At 44.9% G+C, this 12,853-nt stretch overlaps 1 protein-coding gene across 1 annotated transcript in view; it reads left to right on the plus strand.

Annotated features, from left to right (window-relative positions):
* XKRX (XK related X-linked) overlaps positions 1–12,853 on the plus strand; it is a 58,767-nt gene that overhangs the window by 21,811 nt on the left and 24,103 nt on the right. The window lies entirely within an intron of this gene.

Below are 12,853 nucleotides of genomic sequence, written 5' to 3' on the forward strand. Positions count from 1 at the left end.
GAAGGGGAAATATGCTATTTTGTCACACTATAAGTGTCCCCAAATCTCCTCTAGCTGAAAGTAGTGGTTAGAGCAGCAGACTGTGAACTTGGAAAGCCAGGGTTCAAATCTTGCACTGACACTCCTTGTGTCCCAGAAGCGTAGCCGGGTTGAGGTGTTGGGGGGGGGGGACGGGAGGGACAGAGAGAAGACTGCTGATGGCACTTATTTTTCATGCAACAGACCACGTGAAAAATAGGCACTGGCGCCGTGGGAAGTCCGTTTGGGGGGAGCAGTCGCTTCCTTAGCGACCCACCTCACTAAACCTCTTTTATATCCTTGGGCTAGTCATTTCACCTTCCATGGCCTCAGGTATAACTTAGCTTGTGAACCCATTTGGACAGGAAAATAATTTGTGTACCTGATTATAACATATCTTGAGTTCAGATTTGAAAAAGGTCTAAACTTCAAATCCAAAAAGCTCTCAGAAAAATCCCCTGGGAAATTTTTCTGTGTAAGGAAGTAGGTTCTGTTCATAATTTCTTTCTGGAGTGTTTGGGGTGAACCAGGAGTCCTTCATTTAAATGAAAGAATCATGGGATAGGAGGCAATATCTTTGTGTGGAATGCAAACTGACTAAAGAAAAGAAAACATGGAAAGGGGTTCCTAGAGGAATGCCCCAAGGGTCTGTACTGAGACCTGTGCTGTTTAATGTATTTGTACTTTAAACGGGACCGCTATGCCAGTAGGGGGAGGAAGGAAGTCTCCTCCCCAGGATTAATCCAAGCCCCACAAATTGCCACCAGCAGATACTTTCAAATATTCTTTTCTTTTTATTTTTGTTTCCAAGTTACAAACAAAAGCTTCAGTCCAGCCCTGGGTTAGGGCTGCCCCAGGCAGGGTAGTGCTGCCCCTCACCCAGCAATCCAAAGTCTCTGACCTTTCTTGAGGGCTGCAATAGTTCCCTTTGGAAATACTTCCTTTTCACAGTACGTATCACAAGCAGTGCTGGCCTTTCAACAGGATTGTTCCCTCCTATCCAACCAGGGTTTCCAGCTCCCTCAGTCCTTACCCAACAAACAAGAGCAGCTGGGGAACCAGGCCTATAACTCTTCCAGTCCTCTGCACCCCCACAGCAAACAGTTCTAATCCAAAACAGGCTTCTTCCTTACAACAGGTTTTAAAAAAAAAACAAAAAAAAACAACTTTTAAACACATAGCTTTCCACCTTCAGGTGCTACCTGCCTCAGGGCTCTCCAGCTCCCATTCCATCCTCTGCTTCTTGCTCAGCCTCCTTAACCCCCTCTTCCACCTGCTTCTCACCCCACCCTTCCCTCTACAGGTGGGAGGCATCATGTATTGATTACGGAGCCAGGGAACTGGGCTTCTTCCTTCTCCCTCCCTCCCTCTTGTGGTCAGAGTGGGTATATAATCATCTTGTCTAGCCCTGGGGCTCCCCTTGCTGGGACGGGCAATGCATTCTGGGAGACATAGTTCAGGATTTTGTTGTTTCATTTTGTACCTCTGGGCTGTAGCCTTGTCACAGTACATTATCTGGAAATAGAAATGACAAGTCAGGTGATTGGATTTGTGAATGACACACTTATTCAAGTTCTTAAAATGACAGAGGTTTGTGAGATTAGGAGACTGGGCATTTAAATGGCAGATGAAATGTAATGCGGAGGAGTAACCTAATGCTTAGAGCACCAGGCTGTCAACCAGGAAAGCCTGATTCAAATCCTGCTGTGTTCCTTGTGATCCTGGGCAAGTCACTTAACCCTCATTGCCTCAGGTACAAACTTAAAAGGGTAATTCTGCACCTAGTTTATGGGCCAATGCTCAAAACCTGACGCCAGTACTAGAGGCGATTAGCACCCGACTAGCACCAGCGTTAATATGCTCAGAAGTCTCTAGCACAGGAAACAACCTGCGCACCAAAGATTAGAACAAATTGTGTTTAAATGTAGGCAAACAGATGTAAATGAGGTCATTAGCTATTCCCTCCCAATGCTCAGAGAAACTGCACTCAAAAAACCCTTCGTCCTAATGCTGGCTGGTGCTGAATATTGAGAAAGCAGAGCAGTAGCACTGGAACCAGAGGCATAGCCAGACCTTGATTTGTGTGTCTGTGGGGGGGTGGGGGAAGGTGGCTGAGTCCAAACTGTAGGGGCACATTTTGCTCTGCCTCCCTGCTGCTGTCTGCCTCCACTTCAACCCCACATACCTGGGCTGGTGGGGGGCCGCCAGCAGAAGCCTTCCTGTGGTGATACTTGGTGCCGCGCTGCCTGCCCTGTTTTCCCACCCTGGTGCGTATGCTCAGATTTATGTAGGGGAGGGTGGAAGCAACTACTGGGGGATTAAGGGGGTGACTTAACCCCTCCAGTGGAGCTCTACTCAATCAGAGTACTTTTTTAACACTTAGGCGTCTGGGGAAGCAGGTCTAAATGGCAATGTGAAGAAACAGTGTGTTTTAAGCTTGTAAAATGTATTGGATATTTTCCTGTCTTAAGTATGTCTGAAGTGTATTTCTCCTGTTTAGCCAGCAGGTGGTGCATGTTTATTCTTAAAGCTGACTTCTCTTTCTTTTAGTTGGCACCCAGATAATAGGAAGTGCCTTGCAGTGATATAACCAGTTTTTATTTTATTTAGATTTGCTCACGCCTTTTTCATTAGTAGCTCAAGGTGAGTTACATTCAGGTACATTGGGAGTTTCTTTGTCTCTGGAGGGCTCACAATCTAGGTTTATACCTGAGGGACTCTTGGGAGGAGCGGAAATGGTTGCGCTGGGGGTTGGCAGCAGCCAAGTGCCTCATAGCACAGTATTGGAAGAGGGCAGACCCCCCCCCCCTGACACTGGGTGACTGGAAATGTAAATTGGGTCAGTTAATACAAATGGAGCGACTAATGGCTTACTGCAGGGAGGGGGCATTGCGTCATAAGGGTGGATGGGCTCGATTACAACAGCAGCTGATAAGTATTTAGGTTTGTGGAGTAATATAGGAGGGGGGATGGGAGGGGGAAGGGGAGTGAGAGCGCCCCCAAAAAACAGGGGGTGTTCTCAAGTTGAGTTGGGGTTGGAGATGGTTAGAGGGATGGGGAAGGGGATGTTGTATATTAGGGGTACACAGTTTAGTTGGGCAGTAGATACTGTTAATGGGAGAATTTTGATATCATGAGTTTTGTAGCAGTAGACATAGTGGATAAGTTAGTTCCAGATGTAGTAGTTCAGTGTTTATAAGCCCCTGCGTGGGCGAATGTGAGCAGGATGTGCTCTTTGAGAAACTGACTGTTGCAGAGTTATCCTAATAAAAATTTAAAGTGGAAAAAAAATTTAAAAAGCTGTCAAATAAGTGGAAAAAAAATCATTTGTCTTCCACCTTTTAAGGCACTGCCTGTCCAACTGGAACAGCTTTTGACTTTTTACAGATGGACCATGCATAGGCAGTCTGTTATTTCTAATAATCTTTTACTATTGTTGTCAATAGCATTTGCTGTTGTTTTGGGTTAACCAGTGTGGTGGCAATCTCCACCTACTGCCAGAAAGTGTCGCCTACTGGCTTCAACCCATATAATGGGCTAGATACCTTTGTACCATTTCCTGTTCTCAATCTAACCTCCTTGTGTATACCTAGTGGATAGTCACCTCATCAACTGGGATTCTCAAACAAGTTCCACCATTTTATCACTACTATGGATCCTATGGGGCCCCAAAAATGAACCTGCTCTGTTTCACTTTCCTAAGGAGGGTGTGTTCTAATTTACTATATCTCCTGGGTGGGACGGATTATCCTATCTCAGCACTTCAAGGGACATAAGAACCAAATCCACTGGGGTACCTACAGTGGTGTGCTGGAGCAGGCTCTCATGGGCTCGCGAGAGCCGTTTGTTAAGTTTTGAAGAATTTTGGGACCCGGTTGTTAAAGTAGGCCCTCCATGGCTACTTTAACCACTGGCTCCCCACCTCAATTGTCTTTTACTTTGCTGCTGGGGATGCTGAGCTTCACCAGCCAAGTGAATAGACTGCTGCTGCTCCCCGCTCCTTATTTCCAGCTCTGAGCAGCAGGCTGGGACTTCTCCTACATGTGCAAGAAGTCCCAGCTTGCTGCTCAGAGCCAGAAACAAGCAGTGTGATGTGGTGGCAGTCCATAGCATGCCTATATGAGGTAGAGAGAGAGGGGCATGCGTTGTCCCCCCCAGTCCACCCATGCCCCCCCCCAAATTGCAGGGCTGGCTATGCCCAGAGAGAGAGAGAGCCCGTTGTTAAAAATTTACCAGCACACCCCTGGGTACCTAGCCCACTTACGTCCCTTGGCTCTGTAGTCACCTACATGTGGCTGATGCATCCTGTTTGTCCTAGGAGAAAATGAAGTTAATTACCTGTAACAGAAGTTCTCTGAGCACAGCAAGATAAGTTAGCCACAAAACCCACCCACCTCCCCTTTTCAGATGATCCATTCCCCTAGCTAGGGCTTGACTGAGGCAGGAAGTGGGATTGTCTGGGCTTGCCTGGCAGGGGTAACTACTGCACATGCTCAGAGGGATTTAAAAAAATAAATCTCTGAGCTATTGGAGAACATCTTTATCCAATGGGATGATGCCACCCGCATGTGGATAACTTATCCTGCTGTTCACAGAGAACTTCCATTACAGGAAAGTAACTTTGTTTTTTTCTGTTAGAGCAGTGTTCTCTCTGGGGGGAGGAGGAAGGGCAGGTTGCATGGCGAAAGTGAGCTCATTTTAAGACAAGGGCAAGCCTGTCTGAGCAATGTGAGTACTTTCTTTTTAAGGAAACCTCCTGTGGGCAAATGTTTGATCTGCTCAGGTGGAGAGGAAATACCAGTCTGGATCTGAGCAGAGACTTTCTCCCTTGTGGTTCTGTTGTTAAAGGGACAGAATGTTTTCATGCTCCTAAATGTGACACTAACTTCATACCGTTTGGGGTGGGGAGGCAACAGCAATCCAGTTTTAAAGAAAAAAGGTCCATTTCTGGAAGAGAAATTATACTACATTCAGGATGTTTGGAAGTAAATAAATCTTGAGGTCAAAAGAAGTCAAGACCAAACTTTATCACATAGCACTGCATTCTAGATAAAATCTATCCTACAAATAGAAATAGCACATCTTAACTTCTTTACCCAGGGCTTCATTTATTTATTCATTAAAATCTGATATTCCACTGTACAATCCTAGACAAGATTCTAGTCAGTATAGTAATCACAAATAGTAACATTCAACTATAAAATGCTAACAATTAATTCAGTAGGAATATTTTGCTTAGGCATTTGTGGCAACTGTGGAGAGCATTGCTTCCGTTAGAGACAGAGCCCTTTGAGTAGTGTGTGGCTTCCCTTTCAGGGGAACATAGATTTTTTGCCGGGAAGGGACAATAAAATATTCCAACAATTAAAAGAAAAGGGGGTGACTAATTTACAAAGTCTAATTCAGCAGGATGGTTCTTTTTTGTCATTATCGGCCTTTGCAGAAATTTGTGGGCAGGGTCCATCTAGCATATTGGCTTACGCTCAGTTGGCTCACCATGTGAGATTGCTGCCGAAAGAGAGTTTGTTGCCTCATTTTGGTGTGCAGCTACGTGAAATGTTAGAAGGACATGCTGTAGGCCAAACATTGATTTCGTGGTTTCATAGAGAATTATGTAAGAAGGCACAAGCACAGGATTTGCAGGTGGTTGCGGATAGGTGGAGCAAGGAGGTGGGAAGACCAGTATCTGCTAAGTTGTTATTGGCAGCCCTCCAAAGTGGTACTAGCTTGGTGCATAGCAGGAAAATTTTTCCCATCTGGCAACCAATAGCGCTGAACTGCAGGAATGTCATTTTAGGTCGGTACATAGCGCATTCATCTCCCAAAGGCAGGCTTTTTATGTTGGGGTATCTGATACACAGTCTTATCGTAAATGCAACAGGGCTGAGGCTACGCTTTTTCATGGTTTCTGGCAATGTAGACAGATCTCTACATATTGGTCAGCAATATCTCAATTTCTCCAAGATGTGTTGGGAAGAACATTTATGTTAACCTATGAGAGGGCGTTATTTAGTGCTCCTTGTTTATGGCGGATGGGCACGAGAGGAGAAAAGTTGTTCCTGGGAAAGGCTTGTGTCTTGGGGAAGAAATGCATATTTATCTATTGGACTCAGGATCACCCTCCATCCTTCTGGGATTGGAGGAATAAATTGCATGAGTTAATGATATGGGAAGCTAGGGGTGCAGGCTTGTCTTTGGGAAGGCAGCAGAGGTTTCTAGCAGTATGGGAGGTGTATTTGTATAAAATCTTGCCAAGGGTGCGTAGTCAAATTTTGAATAGACTTCCCTGGAATGGGTAAATGTTGGTGTCAGGTTATTTGAGTGTTGCACTGGGGTAAGGAGGGTTGGGGTTCGGGTGGAGGGAGGGAGGTTAGGGAATGGGCAGCTTAAGGGTACTCTGCTTTATATAACGTTTGTTAGGCGGGTTAACGACACAGCAGGGGAAATGTGCATGGGCAAGAGGAGGGGGGTTAAGTTGGGGGAAGGGGAGGTAAGGGTTAAAAATCTTTGAGGATGTTCAATATTCAATGTTTTATCTTGTTCTTCTGAGATAGATTTTTTTGGATGTGCAGATGGAATTTGTGGTATTTGGTTTCTATGAAATTCTCAATAAAAAAGTTGAAACATAAAATGCTAACAATTACATCTCCCTAGACTATCTAGAAGAGCAGAAAAGTCTTACGTTTCAACTTTACCAGTGATATCCAGACATCTTCATTCATTTGCACAGGTGGCTGCATTTATGAGGAAGCTGCCCATAGGCTTTAAATTTACACCTCACCCCTTCCTAACTTCTCCTCTTCTCACGTTCTTCCAGCAGTATCCATCCTCCCTTCCTCTCTCCCCACCAGAGGAGCCGGCTCTGTGGGTGTTTGAGCACCCCAAAATTGAGAAAATTCCTTGTATGTGTCCAGGAAGGGGTTAGTTCCATTGGGCTTAGCACCCCCAATTTCTGAAAAGTTGGCTCCTATGCTCCCCACTCATACAAGTGGCAGCTCTTGACTCTCTAGCTCAGACTGTGGTTACAGCCCTCCTCCTCCTGGGTCCCCTATTTGGCAGAACTTCTGTATGCTGCATGGTCAAGCTCCCATGCTGCAGAGCTCCCTAACAGCTATATATTTGGCTAAGCAGTTGGGTCTGCTTTAAGCCAGCATTAATTTCCTCGCTCCCACTCAGTGGCAGTGCTGCAGAGCCCTCCCAGTGCCCACTAGGTACACAGACCTGTGACAAGGTCCCCTCCTATGGAAGCTGCTTAATGAAGAAGAGATCTCTAGCCAGGCACTCATATCCCAACAAGGAAATTTATTGGAGGAGGTAGCTCATGGTTAAGATTTTATAAAAATATAGATAGATATTCGTTATTGGATCCTCCCCAGCTGTATAAAGCATGGAAAATAAAGCATACAGTCCCTAAAAACAACATGAAAAAAATAGCAAAAACTATTAGATGTGCTCAGAGTGTTCACGGTTCTTGATCTCCTGTGTTCCTTCACTGATAGACAGGTTTTGAACCCTCTCTGAAGCTGCTAGACATCCTCAGATTGAAAAGGCATTTACCAAGGAACAATCTGTTCCTTCTTGTTAGTCTTAGTCCTCGTGGGAAGCTTTTCGAAGTTTTGTTTTTGTTTAGTTCTCTTGTGTTTTGTTTTGGCGTCTCTCACCCAAGATTTGTCTTTTTCAAGAGAAAAGGTGTTTTCCCCCGTGGATGACTGAATACTGATACCACCATTAGACCCCTGACGCAGGCGTTTCTAGCCGAAACACAGACCGTGTTGGGTCTGATTAATAAAGTACAGCTGAGATGCCCAATATCTTGAAGGCACCTTGTACTTTTTTTGGTTACTAGCCTTAGGTGTAGACAGTTTTAGAGCATTGGGGTGTTCCCTGGTCTCCAATTTCACACCCCTCTCATGCTCCTGACAGATGGTGCAGTTTTTCAGTGTTCAGGATTGTACCTTTTCTCCTCTCTAGGACTTTAGTTCTCTTTTCTCCTTCTCACTGTTCTCTGTGTTCAACCTCTCTGGGCTGGGCAACCAAGATGCACCTAGGCACCCCCTATTTTACTGGCCATCAGCGTGTACCGTATATACTCTAATATGAACCCATCCAAATGTAAACCGAGATCACATTTTTCCCCTAAACCATGGTCGTAGCCAGACCTCACGGTGGGAGAGGGCCAGAGCCCGAGGTTGGGGGCCTCCTCATCTCCCCCCACTGCCTCGCCTCCTCGTCACTCCCCCTCACCTCCTTGCCGCTTCCCCTCACCGCCTCATCGCTCCCCCCGCAAAAACAAATACCTTTGCTGGCAGGGGTCACCAACCCCCGCCAGCTGAAGCCTTCTTCAGCGCCAGTCTCCGGCGCAGCTGCATTCGCTGTCCTGCTCTTCTTTCTTCTTGCTCCTCCTGTGTTAAAAGAAAAAAAATATGTATTTATACACACACAGCGCTGCTATATAGGCAGGTGGTGCTTGAATACATGTACGATATTGTGACTGCTGGCAGCTAAGCATAGTGGTGATTTTCAGCCACTACGGGCCTGATTCTATATTTGGTGCTGAAAAAAAAAAATCGGCTTGGATGGAAAACGCACCTACACGTATTCTATAAACTTTGCTTAAAGTTAGGCGTAGTTTATAGAATACGCACAGTGCCATCCACGCAACTGAAATTTAGGCGCAGCCATTTACAGCAATAAAAAGCTGGTATAAATGCCCACGCCTAACTTTAGGCATGGAGTGGGTTATTCTATAACACTGCGTGTAAATTTTAGGAATGCCCATGACCTGCCCATGCACCTCCCATGGCCACACCCACTTTTGAGATCTGTGCTGAGAATTTACATGGACTACTTTATAAAATATGCTTGGTGAGTAGTGTGCATAAATTCTAATTAGTGCCAATGAATGCTGATAATTGCTTGTTAACATCCAATTATCGGCGCTGATTAGCTTGTAAACCAATTGAGTTGTGTGCATAAATCAGAATATGCCCAGATGTATGCGTGCAACTCTAGTCACACTATATAGAGTTTGCAGGTATATGGGTTACTTTAGGACTGTTTTTCACGTATAGACATATAGGGCCAGATTCTATAAACGGCGCCGATAAAATTTGGCGTTCAACGCTATTCTATAAAGGGCACTTCGGGATAAGCACTCTTTATAGAATAGTGTTGAGCATTGAATTTGGCACTCAACTTTACATTCTAGTAGCCAAACTGAAAAATATTGAATGTACACCATACAATATTGTGCTAGGAAAAAGAATGAATAACCTTTATATAACATTCTTCACATGTTAATGCCTCAAGCAAGGGAGGGGGATGAAACAAATAAAAAACCCTTGGAAGTTCGTAAAAAAAAAAAAAAAGATGAAGAAAAGAAAATGTGCCATTGGTACAATACCCTAAGCAGCTAAATTTTGCAGATTATACTAGACAGCTTTTGCTTAAAGGATAAAATCTTAAGAGGTCTTACAGAAAGCATACTTAGAGATAAACCAGTACAAATGCACAAGGAAAATGCATGACAAATGACATGCCAAGGCCAAAAGCCTCTTTTTGATGCAAAGACAAATTTTCCTATGTTCTTTTGTACATCAACACAGGACTAGAAATATCCATATCTTCTGGCCCAAAAAACTTGATTCTCTCTCCCTAAAGTACCAACACTTAATGGTATCTCAATCCTGGGGAAAACCAAAGATGAGCAAAGCACTCTCCTGCTTAGGTTTGCCACCTGGGGATTACAGGGTTCTGGAACAGGACCAGCTTGGACTGGGAATCTGTTGGTCCCTGGGATCATTCGTTTCACTACTCCTATTAGTTCCACTTCCAAAACCTCACTGTCCAAGCCAAGATTTGTTCTGAACCAAGATAGTTTACTGAAAGTCTTTAAGTAGTCTAAATCGATAAGAAGCAATAAATGTACAGAGTCAAAAATTAGAAAAACTATAGCTCACCTTGCTTTTATCTCTCTACCCTTGGGTGTAGTAAAATTCGTCTTCATCTCTTACTGGCAGAATCTTCCTAAGCTGAAAGCTCCGGTATTCTCCAGCTTCTCTTTACTTCATCTTCCATGGAGGCAGATCACAGGTGCTCTTCTCTTGAACCCTGGGCCCTCCTGGATGCTGCAGCTCTGAATCCTCTTCTTCACTTGCAAGATCAATGGAAATATTTTACTCTTCTTCTTTCAGAGGCCTCTGCTTAACCCTTTTCCTTATTGTGCTTATAGTAAGCAGAACTGATGTTAGCTTACTTAATCAGTTTAGAAAAACAGCCTCTGTGCAGTGCAGAGGCTTAAACAGGCCCTGTCGTTACCCATCTCTTAGTGTGATGGCTTAGCTAGCCATAGAGAAGAAACTGCCTTTGGGCTTGTCATTTATGCCAATCAGTGTTTCCTCCAAGAGCAGAACTTATTTTACCATTATCTTACGGCCTGGGAAGTAGAAGTAGGGCATAAAAAAGTCACATACAGAACCAGCCCAAGGTGTCCTAGGTGAAACATTAGCTATGCATCCTTACAAAGGATGGCTCAAGCCCTACCCCCTTGTAGTTCAGCATTTCCCTTTCCCCTCTCTACTCTCTTCTCCAGGTGGCTAGCATCTCTGCTCCCTCCCCCCTCCAAGGTGGCCAACATCTTTCCATACCCCCCACCCCAGTTGGCCAACATCTTATCTCCTCTTCTCCACCTTCCCTCCCCACTTTGGGGCCTACCACTTTTGCCTCCTACCTCCTTCTGCACTTGTCCCAAGCTCCACCTTGAAGTGCTGCCATATTTTGCCTTCCCCCTCTGATATGAAGTCTGCCTTGGAGGGGCCTGTACAGTGCTAACTCTTCTTAAAACTTTGGTGGCATAAGAGGACATAGGGGAGCAGCGGTGGCGGCAGCAAGAAAATATGTCATGTAGAGGGGGGGAGGGTTATAGCTAGCTTGGGATTTAGAAGTTTCTGTGTGTGTGTGTGGGGGGGGGGGGTTATGTGCTTGAGGGAGGAGGAGGAGAAAGGAGAGGGGGGTATGTGACTGTTGGGGACAGACAGAACTAGGGGTCTTGCTGGGAGTTGGGGAGGGAGAACAGCAGAAGGTGGAGGACATGCTGGAGGGTAGGGAGAGAAAGACTAGGGGAACAGAGAGAGGGCTGGAGGTCAGAGAGAGAGAAAACTGGGAAGGGACAGAGAAAGCTGGGTGGGGACTCGACCTACCAGGCGAGGGTAAAGGGTTCCAGCAAAGTTGGGGTAAGAGAGAGAGAGCTGGGGGTGTTGGGGAGCTTGGAGAGTGATGCTGTAGGAGAAGGTCAAACTGAAAGGTTAAAAATATTCTGTTATACCACAGCTTGTACTGTCTCTGCTATACCTTGTAACCCCTATTACTATGTAAGCCGCACTGAACCTGCCTCGAGTGTAACAAATAAAACTGATGGGTGGGGAGGGAGGGTAGTCAGTCAGGCCTTTTGGTAATGCAATAACATACTCATTATGGTATAGTATGCTACTTACAGTACAGTGTGGATTATTATTTGAATAGGTTTATTGGTACGGTTGTCTATGTTTGGCTTATTCTTGCTCTACATTTGTCTTCCTTGGGTGAATTTCTTCAAAAAGGCGGTAAATAAATTCTAATAAATAAATAAATGAAATGATGTGATGTGGGAATTCTGCACAAAAGCATACAAATAATGTATGCAGAATTTTCTAATTTTTTTCTGCTCAGAATTTCCCTAGAATTATTCTGTATAGATCTATGAAGTTGAAGTAGGGCTATAAAATGTCATACTGTAATAAATGGAAGGATAATGAGAGGGTGGGGTCTCTTTATTACCAGCATGAAGAAGAGCAAATGAGGACAAGTAGACATCACTGTGTTTCAATCAGGACGGCTCAGTCAGGATGGCCTGGAGCGGGAGAAGGAGGAGTAGAGATTTCCACTTTCAACTGTCTGAGGTGGGCAGGTCTCTGGCAGTTTTAAAATTTTAAGTGCCAGTAAATCTGTGTTTTTGAATGGGAAACAGTGGTGCCCGATTATATAGGTGGCAGCTGCTAAATGGAAGGGGTGGAGGCGGTCTTTGGTACAGACACAAAAGGGAAGGGGAGGGTAAACTTTGGCGGACTTATCACAAAAAGAGTAAAAATAAAAGATCCGTCCTGACGAGAACATGAGAGGATTGAAATACCTCCAGAGCACAACAGTGATGCAACCAGACTCCTCCAGCTTCACCTGCTCTACACACTGGATTAACATTATGAGACTCTTGGGAAACAGCTGCTGGGTGGTGTCAGTGCATCATAGAGCTGTTCTATCTGGAATCAGGCAGAGAGTATTCAGGGCACTGAAGAATGAAGTTTCTGTGAAAGCACCCAGAAGGTGCATTGAGAAACTACGGATTGCTTTATCCCATTCTGAGGCTGTTTCTCAGGGTTCCCCCCTGCAAATTATCGCTTTCTGCTGGCTCTGAGTTTAAGGGGGAACAGCTGTGTTAATTCTGGACAGTGACCAGTGCCTTAGTGTCATAGGGGCCTTCACTTCTAGTAGTCTTTAGAGCAACACTGTGTGTCAGCAATAACTGAAATAAGTTATTCCTCCTAGTTCTTTCCAGAGAGTCTTAATATCGCTGGCTTTGTGCTGCCTACATAAGTACATAAGTAGTGCCATACTGGGAAAGACCAAAGGTCCATCTAGCCCAGCATCCTGTTACCGACAGTGGCCAATCCAGGTCAAGGGCACCTGGCACGCTCCCCAAACGTAAAAACATTCCAGACAAGTTATACCTAAAAATGCGGAATTTTTCCAAGTCCATTTAATAGCGGTCTATGGACTTGTCCTTTAGGAATCTATCTAACCC

This window comes from Microcaecilia unicolor, chromosome 7 (genome assembly GCF_901765095.1).
Source record: "Microcaecilia unicolor chromosome 7, aMicUni1.1, whole genome shotgun sequence".
Classification (NCBI taxonomy): Eukaryota; Metazoa; Chordata; class Amphibia; order Gymnophiona; family Siphonopidae; genus Microcaecilia; species Microcaecilia unicolor.